This window comes from Narcine bancroftii, chromosome 14, assembly GCF_036971445.1.
Source record: "Narcine bancroftii isolate sNarBan1 chromosome 14, sNarBan1.hap1, whole genome shotgun sequence".
Classification (NCBI taxonomy): Eukaryota; Metazoa; Chordata; class Chondrichthyes; order Torpediniformes; family Narcinidae; genus Narcine; species Narcine bancroftii.
In genome coordinates this window covers 69,338,099-69,354,499 of record NC_091482.1, presented here as the reverse complement: position 1 = coordinate 69,354,499, position 16,401 = coordinate 69,338,099, and the positions used below count along the sequence as shown (strand labels likewise).

At 41.8% G+C, this 16,401-nt stretch overlaps 1 protein-coding gene across 10 annotated transcripts in view; it reads right to left on the bottom strand.

Moving 5' to 3' along the window:
* LOC138749886 (NT-3 growth factor receptor-like) overlaps window positions 1–16,401 on the bottom strand; it is an 894,662-nt gene that overhangs the window by 867,510 nt on the left and 10,751 nt on the right. For 5 of the 10 annotated variants that reach the window (XM_069911893.1, XM_069911887.1, XM_069911902.1 and 2 more), the window contains 2 exons: window positions 15,389–15,540; window positions 14,468–14,526 (listed from right to left, as the gene is read on the bottom strand). The exons of 2 other annotated variants lie outside the window; for them this stretch is intronic. The gene's annotated coding sequence lies outside the window, so the exon portion shown is untranslated. The remainder of the gene's footprint in view (window positions 1–14,467; window positions 14,527–15,388; window positions 15,541–16,401) is intronic. 3 more of the 10 variants (XM_069911895.1, XM_069911892.1, XM_069911894.1) reach the window with 2 other exon arrangements.

Sequence of the window (16,401 nt, the reverse complement as noted above, 5' to 3'; positions counted from 1 at the left end):
TCGCCTTCTCCTCTTCCTAACCCCCAAAAATCAGTCCCTCTCATCTGTCACCCTTTTGTCCAGTGACCCCCTATGCTCCACCTCTCCCTCCGATCTCCCCGAGCCCCTCCACCTTCCCCTCCATCCTCTGACCTCCCAAGTCTCCACCTCCTCTTCTGACCTCCACCCCCCTGACCTCCCCTAAACTCCCCTAGCTCCCATCTCCCCCGATGTCCCCAACCCTCCATCTTCTGACCTCTCCCAACCGCTGCCTTCCCCCCTACCTCCTATCTCTGACCGCCCCCCAACCTTCCACCTCCTCCCAGCACCCTCCACTACACTGATTCCCTGCTTGGCCTTTACCATCCCCTCCGACCTTTCTCTCACTGAGATGGAGTGTTTGGTCCTCAGTAGATGTCTTCCCTTCGTGCCCCTCTGCCCAAACCTTAATGAGTTCCACATACACCACAATGCCGAACACTTCTTCCATCGCCTCCGTATCCATGCCCACTTTCATGACTGTGACTACCAAAAACCTTTTCTCCCACTTTAAGCCTTCTTCCTTTCTTGGACACCTCATCCTGGCCAGCTGCCTGCTCTGGACCTTTTTATCTCCAATTGCTGCTGAGACATCAACCATCTCAACTCCCCTCTCTTTATAATTTCACCTTCTCCAAACACTCTTCCTTCCTCAAGAATCCCAACTTCTCCATCAAACCTGAAGACAAGGGTGGTGCTGTTGTGATCTGGCAGTCTGACCTCAACCTTGCTGAGACCAGATGACAGTTCTCAGACACTTCCTCCTACCTTACCCTTTACACAGGATTCCACTACCATTCATCAAGCCACCAATTCAAACACCATCTCCAACCTCATCACCACTAGTCACATCCTTCCCACAGCCTCCAACCACATTGTTTCCCATCTCCACACTGCCGATTTCTACCTTTTACCCAAGATATATAAACCCAACTATCCAGACATACACATTGTTTCTACTTGCTCTTGCTCCACCGAACTAGTTTCTTCTTACCTTGACTCTATATTTTCTCCCCTGGACCAATCCCTCCCCACCTACATCCATGATACCTCAAATGCCTTCCATCTCTTCAATGAATTCAGAGTCCCTGAACTGGACTGTCTCATTTTTACAACTGATGTCCAATCCCTTTACATCTCCATCCACAATAGAGAATAGCTCTCCACCTTCCTTCTTTATTCACCAAGCCATCCCTCCTCCCCCTGCTTGCTTCTGTGCCTTCCCTCACGTCCCTCACCCTCCTGCCTTTGGGAGGGTGCTCCGCCCCCACCCATCTTACCTTTTTGTTCAAATGGCTGCAGACATTTTTCTATAACTTGAAGAAGGGCTTCTTGCTAAATGAAGTACATTGTTTGACCTGCTGAGTTTCTCCAGCATTGTGTTTTCATTTCATCCATGGTGTCTGTAGACTTTTGTATTTTACTTCCTGTTTCATTTGGCATTGAATTTAATAGAAATTTATGTCTGTTGATAAATTAGCCAACATTCCACCCTCCTCCACTGCCACATTGAAATGATTTCCAACATTTAATTGTCTTGTTTTCAGCTTGCAAATTTGGAAAGAGATGCCTTAGAAGGCTCCACGTAGAAATGTATGAGCTACATATGAGACAGGGAAAATATCACTGGAAAGATTATTTTGGGGAGCAGTGCAATGTGGCTCATGATCAGGGTTAAAAAAGGAGTTCTTAAGCAGAGAGTGAGAAGTATTCTTTAAGCTGCTGGCGATCAACAACTGAGATCAGCAGGTTGGAAGGAGCCTGGGGCCAGGATGCAAGATTCACTTGCAAAACATCTTGGAGACTTGAGTTCGTACTCAACAAGCAAGGAATGGAATAGACACTGATGTATTTAAGAACACAAGAACAAAAGAAATGGGAGCAGGAGTCAGCCATCCGGCCCGTCGAGCCTGCTCTGCCATTCAATGAGATCAAGGCTGATCTGATAATAGCCTCATCTCCACCTGCCTGCCTGCCTTTTCCCCATATCCCTTAATTCTTCTACTATGCAAAAATCTATCCAACCTTATCTTAAATATATTTACTGAGGTCGCCTCCACTGCATCCATGGGCAGAGAATTCCACAGATTCACCACTCTGGGAAAAACAGTTCATCTTCATCTCCATCCTAAATCAACGATACTGAATCTTGAGGCAATACCCCCTAGTTCTCAACTTACCTACCAATGCAAAAAGCATACTTACCTCGGTTCTATTTATGCCTTTCATAATCTTATACATTTTTACAAGATCTACTCTCATTCTTCTGAATTCCAGCAAGTACAGTCCCAGATGACTCAATCTCTCCTAATCGGCTATCCCCCTCATCTCTGGAATCAATCCCGTGAACTTCCTCTGCACCGCCTCCAAGGCCAGTATATCTTTCCTCCTCAAGTAAAGAGACCAGAACCGCATGCAGTTCTCCAGATGTGGCCTCACAATATACCCTGCACAGTTGCAGCATCACCTCCCTGCTCCTAAACTCAATCATTCTAGCAATGAAGGCCATCATTCCATTTGCCTTCCTGATAACCTGCACATCAACTTTCTGCGATTTGTGCACAAGCACTCCCAAGTCCTTCTGCAGAGCAGCATGCTATAATTTCACATTCAAAGCCATTGCAACTACCCTGTGAATGCTTCCATGCCAGGTTAACCTTTTCCAGTACTGACCAAGCATGAGCTGACATGAGTTTTAACTACAGTATCATTTGATTTGTGATAACATTTGATTGACTATTGTGAGTTGTATTAAAAAAAACAAGGCAGTCACCTTCAGCCTCACCTGGGGCTTGTTGGTTAGAAATCTGTCCTGTATTATATCCTGGGCTTCTAAAAGATTTGCCTCATGCATTGTTTTCTCCATCCACTGGTTAACTGTGTCTGAGACATCGCTTAAAATGTACACTCTCATGTGGCAATATAGTTTCATTTAGCTCTAAATTCCTTTCTCATCCAGCACAATATTTAGAGAATTCGGGAAATTCTTTTCCATTTGTCTTGCTGATTATACTCTCTTATCAAAACCAATTCTTTCATCTATGAAGAAGTTTCCCATTACTGTCCACCTGTGTATCAAAAATATTCACAGTGCATCCAGATTTCATATCACAAGCTCTTAAGTATTCTGATGGAGTAACAAGAGATTCTGGCCTTTCAGAATGAGTGGAATGGAATGAAATTATTGAAATTCAATACAATCATGAGGGCTTCGTACAAGTTCCGAATTGTTGAATCTCTGCAACACATTCTCTGAAATTATTCTGCATGGTCCAAAAGGCAGAACCTTGCTCCAACCATTTAAAGAAAGAAATTCCTGCAGTCTCGCATTGCCTTTTGTGTCATTTTCAGAACGGCACAGAGTTTTAAAGATTATGAAGCGTTTTAAAACTGTAGTTACTGTTGCAACATAGGAAACTTAGATGCCATTTTTCCATGTTGCAAACTTCCATAAACTGCAAAATTTATAATAACAAAAATAAAAGGCTGGAGAAACTCAGTAGGTCAAACAGTATACTTTATTTAGCAAAGGTAAAGAGACAACCATGATCTGTTTTCATAGAACGGTACAGCATAAAAAAAACAGGCCTTTTGACCCTTCTAATCTGTGCTGACCATCATCTCCCTAATCCCACTGACCTGTTCCATTCCATAACCCTCCAGACCTCTTCCATCCATGTATCTATCCAATTTATTCTTAAAACACAAGATTGTGCCTGCATTCACATGAAATGGCAGCTCATTCCACACTCCCACCACTCTGAGTGAAGAAGTCCCCCTCATCTTCCCCTTTCATTCTAAAGCCAAGACCTCTCGTACTTATCTTCCCCAATCCAAGTGGAAAAAACCTACTTGCATTTACTCTGTCTATACCTATCATAATCTTGTAAACCTCTATCAAATCTCCCCTTTCTTCTACAGTCCAAGGAATAAAGTTCTAACCGGTTTAATCTTTCCCTGTAACTCGACTCCTGAAGACACGGCAACATTCTCGTAAATCCTCTCTGCACTTTTTCAATCTTATTGATATCCTTCCTGTTGTTGGACACCTAGAACTGCTCACAATACTTCAAATTTGTCATCACCAATGACTTAAACAACTTCAACATAATATCCCAACTCCTATACTCAATACTTTGATTTATAAAGGATCAGATGCCAAAAGCTTTTTTTACAACCCTGTCCATCTGCGATGCCACCTTCAGGGAACACTGTATCTGTATTCCCAGATCTCCCTGCTCCTCCGCACTCCTCAATGTCCTACCCTGGTTTGCTCTTTCAAAATGCAACACCTCACACTTGTCTGAATTAAACTTAATCATCCATTTACTGTGCCATTCTCCCAGGTCCAGGTCCCTCTGCAAGCTTTGAAAATCTTCCTCACTCTCCACGACGCCTCCTATCTTTGTGTCATCAGCAAACTTTCTGATCCAATTGACCACATTATCATCCAGATCACTGATATAGACAACAAACAACAATGGTCCCAACACAGATCCCTGAGGCACATCACTAGTCACAGGCTTCCAGTCTGAGAAGCAACCATCCACTGCCACTCTGTTTTCTCCCACACAGCCAATTTCAAATCCAGTTTGCAATCTCTCCATGGATACCTAGTATCTTAACCTTCTGAACTAACCTCCCATGTGGGACCTTGTCAAAGGACTTACTAAAGTCTATGCAGACAACATCCACAGCCTTTCCTTCATCTACTTTCTTGGTAATTTGATCAAAAAATTCTACAAGATTCGTTAAACATGACCTATCACGCACAAAGCCATGCCAACTATCCTTAATCAGCCCATGGCTGTACAAGTACCTATATATTCTATTTCTCAGAACACCTTCCAACGATTTACCTACTAATGATGTCAGACTCTCCAGCCTCTCCTGGTTTAGTTTTGGATCCTTTTTTTAAACAATGGAAGGTCAAGTTTAACAAATCTTGTAGAAAGTTTTGATCAAATTACCATGAGCTACCCTCCAATCCTCTGGCACTTCACTCGTAGCTAAGGACATTTTGAATATATCTGCCAGGGCCGCTGCAATTTCTACACTAGTTTCCCTCAAGGACCTAGGGAACATCATATCCAGGCTAGGGGATTTATCTACCTTTACTCACTGTAAGGCAGCAAACACCTCCTTAATCTTCATATGTTCCATGACACTTCTGTTTGCTTCCCTTCCTTCCTTAAGCATTATGTCAGTTTCCTGAGTAAATACGGACGTAAAAATACTGCTAAAAATCTCCCTCATTTCATGAAGTCCACACATAGTTGGCCACTTTGATCCTCTAGGGTACCAATTTTGTTCCTTACTATCCTTTTACTCTTAATATATTTGTAGAAATCCTTCAGATTTACCTTCACATTATCTGCCAAACTAACCTTATGTTCCCTTTTGCTTTCCTGATTTCCTTCTTTAGTATTTTCTTACATTTGCTTATACTCTACAAGTACTTCATTTGCTCCTTATTGCCTATATCTGTTATATGCCTTTCTTCTTCTTAACCAGATCACCAATATCCCTTGAAAATCAAGGTTCCCAATGCCTGTTATCTTTGCCTTTAATCCTGGTAGGAACATGCAAACTCTACTCTCTCAAAATTTCACCTTTGCAGGCCTTCCACTTACTGACCACATCCTTGCCAGAAAATAACTTATCCCAATCGACTCCTCCTAGATTCTTTCTCATTTCCACAAAACTGGCCTTTCTCCAATTGAGAACCTCAACTCGAGGACCAGACCTATCTTTTTCCATAACTAACTTGAAACTAATGACATTATGGTCACTTAGCCCAAAATGTTAACCTACACGTACATTTGTCACTTGACCTGTCTGGTTCCCTAATAGGAGATCAAGTACTACATCTTCTCTCATTGGTACCTCTATATATTGATTTAGAGAATTCTCCTGAACACATTTGACAAAGTCCAAGCCGTTCTGCCCTTTTACATTTGACAAAGTCCAAGCCGTCCAGCCCTTTTACAGTGTGGGAGTTGCAGTCAATATGTGGAAAGTTAAAATCTTTGTTCCTTACATCAGTCGGTTATCCAATTCTCCAATCCTCAAATTCTCTCTGACTATTGGTCGGTCTATAATACAACCCTATCAATGTGGTCATGCCTTTCCCATTCCTCAGCTCCACTCATATGGCCTCTGTAGACGAGCCCTCTGGGCTGTCCTGTCTACGCACTGCTGTGATATCTTCCATGACTAACAAAGCTACTCCTCCCCCTTTCATCCCTCCCCCCTCTATCATGTCTGAAACAATGAATCCCCGGTACATTAAGCTGCCAATCCTGCCCCTCCTGCAACCAAGTTTCACTAATAGCAATAACGTCATAATCCCACGTGCCAATCCACTCCCTCAGCTCATCTCCCTTACCCACACTTGCATTGAAATAGATGCACCCGAGAACATTGCTATCAAGTACAAACCTCTGATTTCTGTCTATACGTGCAGTCCTTACATGACCTTTACCCTCCTCCACCTCACTATCTGCTCTAACAATCTGGTTCCCCTCCCCCAGTAAATCTAGTTTCAATCCCCCAGAGCAGACTTTGCAAACCTACCCTCAAGGATGTTAGTCCCCCTCCAGTTCAGGCGCAAACGGATCCCACCTTCCCTGGAACAGAGCCCAATTGTCCAGAAACATGAAGCCTTCTCTCCTGCTCTATCTCCTTAGCTGCGTATTGAGCTGCATTCACTTCCTATTTCTTGCTTCACTCCTGAGATCGCAACCCTGGAGGTCCAGTACTTCAACTTTGCACCCAACTCTCTGAGCTCTCCTTGGAGGACCTCTTCTTCCTTCCTTCCCACATCATTGGTCCCAACATGGATCACGACATCTGGCTGCTCACCCTCCCTCCTGAGAATAGGGAGAATTCAATCTGAAATATCATGAACCCTGACACCAGGGAGGCAATAGACCATCTGGGATTCTCAATCTCTCCCACAGAACCTCTTACCTGCCCCCTAACTATGGAGAGTATCACTACTAATCTTCTCTTTTCCCTCCTTCCCTTCTGAGCTGAGGGTTCAATCTTGGTGCCAGAGATGTGACCACTCCAGCTTGTCCCAAATAGGTCATCCCCATTAACAGTATCCTAAACGGTATACTTATCATTGATGGGAATGGCCACAGGGGTGCTCTGCTCCTTCTGCCTCTGCCCCTCTCCTGACGGTCACCCTGATGGTTACCTGTCTCCTGATTTTCAAGGATGACTGCCTCCCTGAAACTCCTGTCTATCACTACCTCTGCCTCCCTAAAGATTTGAAGTTCATCCAGCTCCAGTTCCCCAACTCAGAGCTGTAGCTGGATGCACCTTTTGCAAGTGTAGTCATCAGGAACAAACATGCTGTCCCTGACTTCCCACATCCTACAACCGGAGCACTGGCCTGCCCTAACTCCATTACCTACTCCTAAGTTAATTAAAGAAACTTACTGGCTTTATCTCACTGGGAAGAAGCTCATCCTCAACTCACTGAAGCCTCTCTCGAGCCAAAGCCTCTAACCTCTGCTCCCTCACTGCGCTGCTGCTCTTCAGCTAACCCTCTTTTTATTTGTCACTACTTGTTATATTAATTATTCCTCCCACCAATTAACCCTTAATTGCTTTTTAAAGCACTTACCTCTAACTGACTCCCGACAAGCTCAACTCACTCACTCACCTCTCTCACGCTCCTCCTACTCAACCAATGGTTCAGAAAAGACTGCTCCCGTGTCCCACTCAGGAACAGAAAGAGCACATTTTTAAATCCCCAAATTAATTAAATTAATTATCCCAAAAGCAAAACCATCTCCAATCCAAATACTGGCTGCATAGAATCAGAGTTTTGGAGTCTCCCGCTCGGGCCAGGATTTGAACCCCAACTCTACAATGCTCGTAACTGCAGATGTCAACACAATAGAATGAGGCCTGCCCCGACGTGAAAGCAAAGACTTTCAGAGAGATTTCTAAGAGAATATCCTGCTCAAAACAATACTCTTTGTAGAGCTAAAATGGGACAAGACAGGAATTCTAATCCAGAAAACCCAACTCTCAACATGGTCATAATTGATCGTAAAGGCAGAAATTATTTCTGCCCATTACAGAAATGATCCGGCAATAACAATAACTTTGCTATGTTAGAACAATTTTAACAAAGAAACATTTAAGCTGAGGGCACTTGTAGAGGTCTCAAGATAGTGAGCATCCGAGACTTTCATTTTCATGAAGCCATATTTATTTGTGTAGATGAATACTTGTCCTGCATATGTATTATCTGTCTGTGTGTTATGTCTGGTTGTGCGTCGCATGTTTTGCACCGAGGACCAGAGAATATGGTTTTGTCCCCAATCAGATGATTGGGGACAATAAACTTGACTGGACATATAAATTATGATGTTTCTCCCAGTATTAAGAAATACAAGAGACTACAAGAATTACCCGGGTGTGGCCACAATCATCAATTGCTTTATTTTCATTTTAGTAAAATTTCACTGGAGCTGGATGAACTTCATTTCTGCAACTGGCAATCTGCATCCTGATCAACTATCCATTCTTGATCAGTCAACAATTTTGACTACCCAATCAGTGATTTGTCTTGTTACGTTGATTTCCCAGTGAAACTATGGGTATTAATTTAATTAACCACTGTAATTATCCCTAGTGGGGATAGATGATGAGAATATGAAGAGAATAGAATGGGATTAAGATAAATGGGTATTTGAATGTTAGAGCAGACAGTGGGCCAAAGGGCCTGTTTCTGTGTGCATGACTCAGTGATGAGATTCTGAGCTGTCTGAAACCAAGTGAGAGAGCATTGGAGAAGCAGAAAGGTTCTTGGAGGGAATTTCAGAGTTTGGGAATCAGCATGGCATTTTTTTGGATGTATTCAAGAGGCCAGAAGAAATGTGAAGGTCTTGCAATCATATAGGAAGGCACAGGAGTTTGTCAGGAATATCTGACAACATATTTACACTCAAAATTACAAAATGTAACTATTTTCAGTTTTTAGTTTCTGAGGACATTGAAATGAGTTCCACCCTACCAGCTGCACAAAAAACTTCTTTCATCTTTTAATTATTCTCTTTTATATTTGGATTGTAAGCCTGAACTGGGAACTCAGTGAACTAAGCATCAGATTGCTATGTTTCTGCAAGATGTAATCCTTTTTTTATGCTCTCTGGCAAAAGTGCCAGTTAATATAATTCCCTAAACTGCCGGAATCCTCCCTGGGCTATGTTAACACATGTTGAAGATTTGCACAAAGGATTAGTTGGGAAACCAAATTCTGGCAAAAGATAAATTATATCTGTCTTTGGATAAGAGTGTAAGACACCCAGGATACAGAATATGGTTGAATTCCCCAATTATTTTGTCTTTGGATAATGTTACGGCCAATGTCGAATCAACTGCCGATTGAACATCTCCACAATTTATTGTTTCCATTAACAGAAATTAAAAATCATGTTACTTTGAATAATATCACAATAGATTGAATAGTATTACCTAATTTGTTCTGAGGTTTGTGCTAAGATGGCAGATATTTGTGTAATGCTAATAGTGTGGGATGACTGGGGAGATTGTGGAAGAGGGAAAGGCGTCAAGATTCCTACTCTTCATCATCATCATCCGATAACTTGTGATAGAATTCAGGGCAGCACATTTAGCGCAACACCTTTACAGCACGAGCGTTCGGGACCGGGGTTCAAATACCATACAGTCTGTAAGACATTTTTACCTTCTCCCTTTGTCTGCGTGGGTTTTCCCCTGGGTGCTCCAATTTCTTCCCACCGTTTGAAATTTACCAGGGGTGTAGGTTAATTGGGTGCAAATTGGACAGAATGGACTCATGGACTGAAATAGCCTGTTACTGAGCTGTATGTCTAAATTTAATTTTAAATTTAAACTACTGGCCATCAAACTTGGACAATGTGCCTACATATCCCTATGTAGGGTTAGGGTCACTGACCATGACTTACCATGGTGAAATGTGCCTGTACTGTTGGGTGAGTGGCCAGATGCATGGCAGATGCAGATAAATGTGAAATTATCCACTTTGGTGGCAACAACAGGAAAGCAGGTTCCTATCTGAATGGTTTCAAGTTAGGAAAAGGGGAATAACAATGAGATCTAGGTGTTCATCAGTCGCTGAAAGTAAGCATGCAGGTACAGCAGGCAGTGAAGAAAGCTAATGGCATGTTGGCCTTCATGACAAGGGGTGTTGAGTATAGGAGCAGAGAGGTCCTTCACCAGTTGTTCAGGGCCCTGGTGAGATCACACCTGGAGTATTGTGTGCAGTTTTTGTCTCCTAGTTTGAGGAAGGACATTCTTGCTATTGAGGAAGTGCAGCGTAGGCTCACGAGGTTAGTTCCTGGGATGGCAGGACAGTCATATGTTGCAAGATTGGAGTGACTGGGCTTGTATACACTGGAATTTAGAAGGAGGAGAGGGGATCTGATTGAAACACAAGAATATTAAGAGATTGGACACGCTAGAGACAGGAACATGTTCCTGATGTTGAAGGAGTGCAGAAACAGAAGCCACAGTTAAAGAATAAGGTGTAGGCCATTTAGAACAGATTTGAGGAAAACCTTTTTCACCCAGAGAATTGTGGATCTGTGGAATGCTCTACCTTAGAAGACAGTGGAGGCCAATTCTCTGGATGGTTTCAAGAAAGAGTTAGAGCTCTTAAAGATAACAGAGTCAAGGGATATGGGGAGAAGGCAGGAATGAGGTACTGACTGTGTATGATCAGCCATGATCACAGTGAATGGCAGTGCTGGCTCGAAGAGCTGAATGGCCTACTCCTGCACCTTTTGTCTATTGTCTCAGCAAAAAGTCAACAGTTTATGATGAGTAAGAAATAGAGGGAAAAAAATGTGCTATGTGAAACTTAGCCTGACACATTAGATACCATTATTTGGTGCTTAAATGAAACCAAGGGAGAGGCAATGTAAAGTTTTGAGTTAAATTGTACTGAATTACAGTAAAAAGATGCCCAGTCAGTTCAATGCATACAGCAGGCTGACCAAATCTAGAAGCCATAAGTATGCTGGTTAGTATTTAATCCATTAGACCGGCTATTGTCAACCTTTTATCGGCTATGAACCCCCTCAGACTCTGCTCAAAGTTTATGCTCTGCTTCCCTGTGAGGGTGCCAAGTTTTGTTTTTTGTGTACTTCTCTCCTATGTTACATGAGGTGAAAAGTAAACAGAATTAGTGTTAGGTTCATTGTCATGAACATGGTCACAAAATTCGTTGTTTTGCGGCAGCAGTATTGTGTTTTACAGGTCCAAAAATTGCTATGAATTACATTTCTGTAAATACACTATTAAAAAAAGTACAAAGAGAAGGTGAGGTAGTGTCTGTAGTTTAATGTCCATTCAGAAATCTGATGGCAAAGGGGAAGAAGCTGTTTTTGTAAAGTTGGGTGTTTGTCTTCTGGCTCCTGTACCTCCTTCCCAATGGTAGCAGTGAGAAGAGGGCATGGTCTGGGTGTTGAGGGTCCTTGATGATAGAGGCTGCTTTCTTGAGACATCGCCTCTTGTAGATGTCCTTAATGGAGTGAAGACCAATGTTCATGATGACTCTGGCTGAGTTCACAACTCTGTCATCTTTTCATGTCATGTGCATTGGCACTTCCATATGAGACAGTGATAAACTAGTCAGAATGCTCTCCACAGTACTCCTGTAGAAATTTGCAAGAGTCTTTGGTGGATTACCACATCTGATCAAAGTCCTAATGAAGTATAGTCATCAGTGATCCTTCTTCATGATTGCATCAACATGAAGACCCCAGGATAGATCCTCAGAGAGGTTGGCACACAGGAATTTGAAGTTCTTAACCATTTTCATTGTTGACTGCTTGATGAGGACTGGTTTGTGTTCTCTTGGCTTCCCCTTCCTGAAGTTCTCAATCAATTCCTTCGTTTTGCTATGTTGAGTCCACAGTTGTTGTGACACCACTCAACTAGCTGAACTATCTCACTCCTGTACGCTTCCTCGTTGCCGCCTGTGATTCTGCTGACAACAAATTCTGCTGTCTGCAAATCTGTAAATGGCATTTGAATTGTCCCTAGCCACGCAAGCCTTTTACCTAAATGTGTTGTGGCCCCTGTTGAGAAGGACTTCATTAGACAATAGTGGAGTCCTTTAACCAATAGAATAGTTGGCATGTGGAACATGCTACATTTAGATGGTTCGGAGGGGAAGCAGGATTAAACACAAGAAAGAAATTGATTAAATGGGATTATTTCAATATTTAGTTATGTCTGGACTAAGGTGAGAGAAAATGCAGAAAGACTCATACAAGGGCTTCAAGATGCTCACCTATGTTACATGTTTCTGTGTTGCAGACTCTATAAAATGGAATACCTAGATTATTGGAATGCTTAAACAGGCCAGAGATAAGAGTGAATAAAACACAAGACATAAAAAATCTGGATTTAAGCCACTCTAATGCTCCATATTGCTCATACGATGATTGATTTATGGCATTTTATAATATTTTTATGACTCTGCTCTGTGAAATTGATAGGCTGCCATAAAAATAGGACCACTGGAGGATTCATTCTCATTATAATGTTTTACGTTACATAGATAGCACTAATGGGAAGCTAATCTTTCTCACACCAGAGATTATGCTGACGGTCATTGACAATTTTAAATAAAATGTTAATTTAAGTATTATATTACATTTGTTGTTTTCAAACTTTGCTATGGACTCAGTGATTTGCAGGAGTTCTCTGTGAAATCATCTTAAACTGTCTCAGTCCAGTTCCCAAGGCTTGCAAGTCCCAAATAAAGCAGCACAGAACTGGCCAGCTTGGTCCTTGAGACTGCAGGCTGGCCAATCAGAAAGGTGCAACAGATGTACCTGTTCGCTGTACACAGGATTTTGTGGTTGTGGTGCAGTTGAGTGAAAATTGCACTGCGTTCATCCCGGCTGCCCCCAACAAGAAATTGTTTGAAGCTAATCTACTTCCTGAAAGGGGAAATTTTCTGTTCTCCTGCACACTGCCCTCAGTAATCAGTATTAAATTCACAAAAGTGTAAATACTCAGTTATTTCATATCCATACATTTTGAAAACTCACACATCATGATGGCATAATTTTGTACTGATACTATCACAACTAGTCCTACACAAAGCTGCTGTCTGCTCTCTCCCTTGGTTCAGGGCAACTGCACTTCCTTAGAAGTCTAAAACAGGTGCTGGCCACTGTTAAGTCAGCCTTAAGCAGGAGCTCTCAAGAGTATCCTGGCCAGCTGCATCACAGTGTGGTACAGCTACTGCAGAGAAATGGATCGGAGGTCAATCCACAGGATAATTAAGAGTGGCAGAGAGGATCATTGGGGTCTCCCTCCTCCCCCCAACCCTTTAATCCAGACAACATCCTGGTAAATATCATCTGTCCCTTTTCACCATCTTCACATCCATCTTTAGATTAGATTCAACTTTATTGTCATTGTTCCAAGTAAAATATAAAGCCAATGAAATACAATTAGCCTCCAACCAGAATTTTAAAAATAGTGCAAGGTACAAATAACTAGATACAAATAAAAACAAGCACATTTAGCAAGCAAAAAGTTATAAAAGTACTGACAGTACAGTATGGGTGCAGGACCACTCAGCGCTGTGATTTAAGGTTTAACAGGGTCACATACTCGGGAAAAAAAGCTCTTTGAGCCTGCTGGTTTGAAAGTGAAGGCTCTTGTAGCGCCTACCAGATGGGAGAAGAGTAAAAAGTCCATAGTTTGGATGAGATGCATCCTTGATGATGCTCTTCGCCCTGCCCAGACAGCGTTCCTGATGGATATTCTCAGTGGTGGGCAATTGGATGCCAATAAACTGCTGGGCAGTTTTCACCACCCGCTGAAGTGCTTTCCAGTCCAATACAAGAGATGCCGTAGGTAAGTATGCTCTCAATGGTAATATTGTAATAGGGAGAACAGAATTTCACACAAATTTGAAATTGATCATGAAAATCACATACTTTTTTTAGATGTAACCTATTTTGTGATTTCCTGTCACATTTTAAGTCTACTAGATTCTTACCCACAAAGCAAGCTGTTTTGCTCAGTCCAAGAATGCCTGGGTATGTATTCAGTGCAGGTACTATGGAAATGTTCTTAGGCCTGGGCATGTTTAGCCAGGATAGATGCAGACAGGCTATATAAAAAAATCTCAGCTATACAGCTGCTGTGCATTTCATTGATATAGATTGAACGAATGTTGATGCGCATGTTCTTCAGGCAATAGCATCATGAGTGGACTTAACAATAGTGTTTATTGTCTTTACGAAGATTCAACACAGCAGAAAAATTTTGTCAATGTCGCAGCAGCTGCGATACATTCTGTTACAATTGTGGCGAGTATACATTTAATGCTAAATTCAATAAATGTTAATTTAATGTTTCTCTAACCTACTGCATGATACAGCAAATTTCAAATTACCTTTGTGTTCAGCTTGAAGTTATCTTTCATAATCCCCAACTTGTTTTCAGGAAGCAAACCTTTTGGGAAAAAAAATAGCTGTCCAGTGTAATTTTGAAGTGAAGAGAAAAGTAAATGATGAGAGTTTGGTAAACTTTGGTGGGAGGATGTTTGAGGAGAATATAAACACCACTGGGGCCCAGGTGGCCCAACTGGATTGGTTCTGCTTCATAATTTAATGGAGTTCGGTGTGTCGGACTGGTTCCATTTTGTAATACAATGAACTTCAGTGTGTCCAATTAAGATACATTTAAATGTTCACGCTGCTCAAGAATTTAATTATTTCTGGGATGTTGTCAATTTTTTAAAAATTGGTAAGCTGTCAGTTTGAACTTGCCTACATTCTCCCCCTCTCCGAAGTGACCACTGAGATGAGATTCGGTTTTCTTACTGAGTCACTTGCACAGACATTTTACGAATATCACATTCACAAATCTAATTTCAGGTAATGTTTCAGACCTGACAGCAATGCAACATCAGGATATCACTGTTGGATTAAACGTGAAGCATTAAGCACACAAAGCATAAAATATCTGAATAATTCAGACTGCAGCTTTTGTTTTGAGTGACCTCATTAGTAACCCAGAAGTGAGAGAAATGCATTTGAAGAAACCACTGCTCTGTCACCAAGGAATAAAACACAGAAAGGCAACATTAGAGAGTATTAAAGTTGCATTAACATAAAGTACAACTAGCAAACCTCTGACATCTCAGCACCCCAAATGTTCCACTGCTAATTGAGCTAATTCTACTGGTTGCAAAAATGCACAGAGCAATGGTTAAATGAATGAACATCAACAGCCCACCAAAGCAATTGTCAGAGATTGCTATGTTCCCTAGCTTTTGTCTTTTGCATTAATCCATACTAAAAGACATACTTACAACATTATCTTTCTGACATTTGTTCAATTATCTTTGTGTACTATTTGAGTGGATGAGTAAATGGATGGGAAAGTTGTTAATAGGTAGAATTCATGTTGTGGTTGGAGCTCTTTCGGTGAGGTAGGACTGAAGATACAGAAGATACAGAAGAGCTGTGAATAGAGATTAAATGGGTGTAGAGTCAATTTCCGTTTTGGAGAAAGTTAAACCAGCTGGATGCTGCTATCTGGGTATTGGAGCTACTTCTACCCAAACATTGATGTAATTTCCCTTATAAATTTATGCATATACTGATATTATCGACATTTATGGTGCCCACTACTTTCTCAGAAACCAGTAGACACTGTGATTACAGTAAAACCACAGAAATGATGGAGGAATCCAGCAGGTCTCGCAATGTCCATAGGAGGTAAAGATATATTACTGATGATTTGGGCTTGGGAGCTTCCTCAGTGTATCTTAAGGTACACTGAGGAAGGGCTTGGGCCCAAAACGTCAGTAATAAATCTTTACCCCCCCACCCCCCCCACCCATGGTTGCTGTAAGACCTGCTGAGACCCTCCATCATTTTATTATTGTTATCATTTCCCACTAGTCTGGAGAATAGTGCATGTGTTTCCTGGTCTGGGCTGCTCACACCTGTAGCCAAAATGCCTCCACACTCTAGCACTCCTGGGATGCTTTAAATCATCTACCTATCTCTACTTCATCACAATTTACTCCTTGTGGAACTGAGAGGTAATAGTGACGACCACATATGTGTAATTCAGGTTTTGGATATCCTTGCTCTCCTTTCCACCCAAGATGCTGATGTTCTGGAGCGAAAACTTGTTTGCAACCCAGTATTTATGGACCATGAATATTACCAGTCTGTCTCTAACCACCACTGGCTGAACAGAAAATAGGGTGCTGCTCAGTTCTCTAAATTTCCCATCCATTATATCGCTCCCCCAATCCTTAATCAAATCCGCAGAGAGAAAAAAAACAAGTTCCAAATGGCTGAATCCTTAATA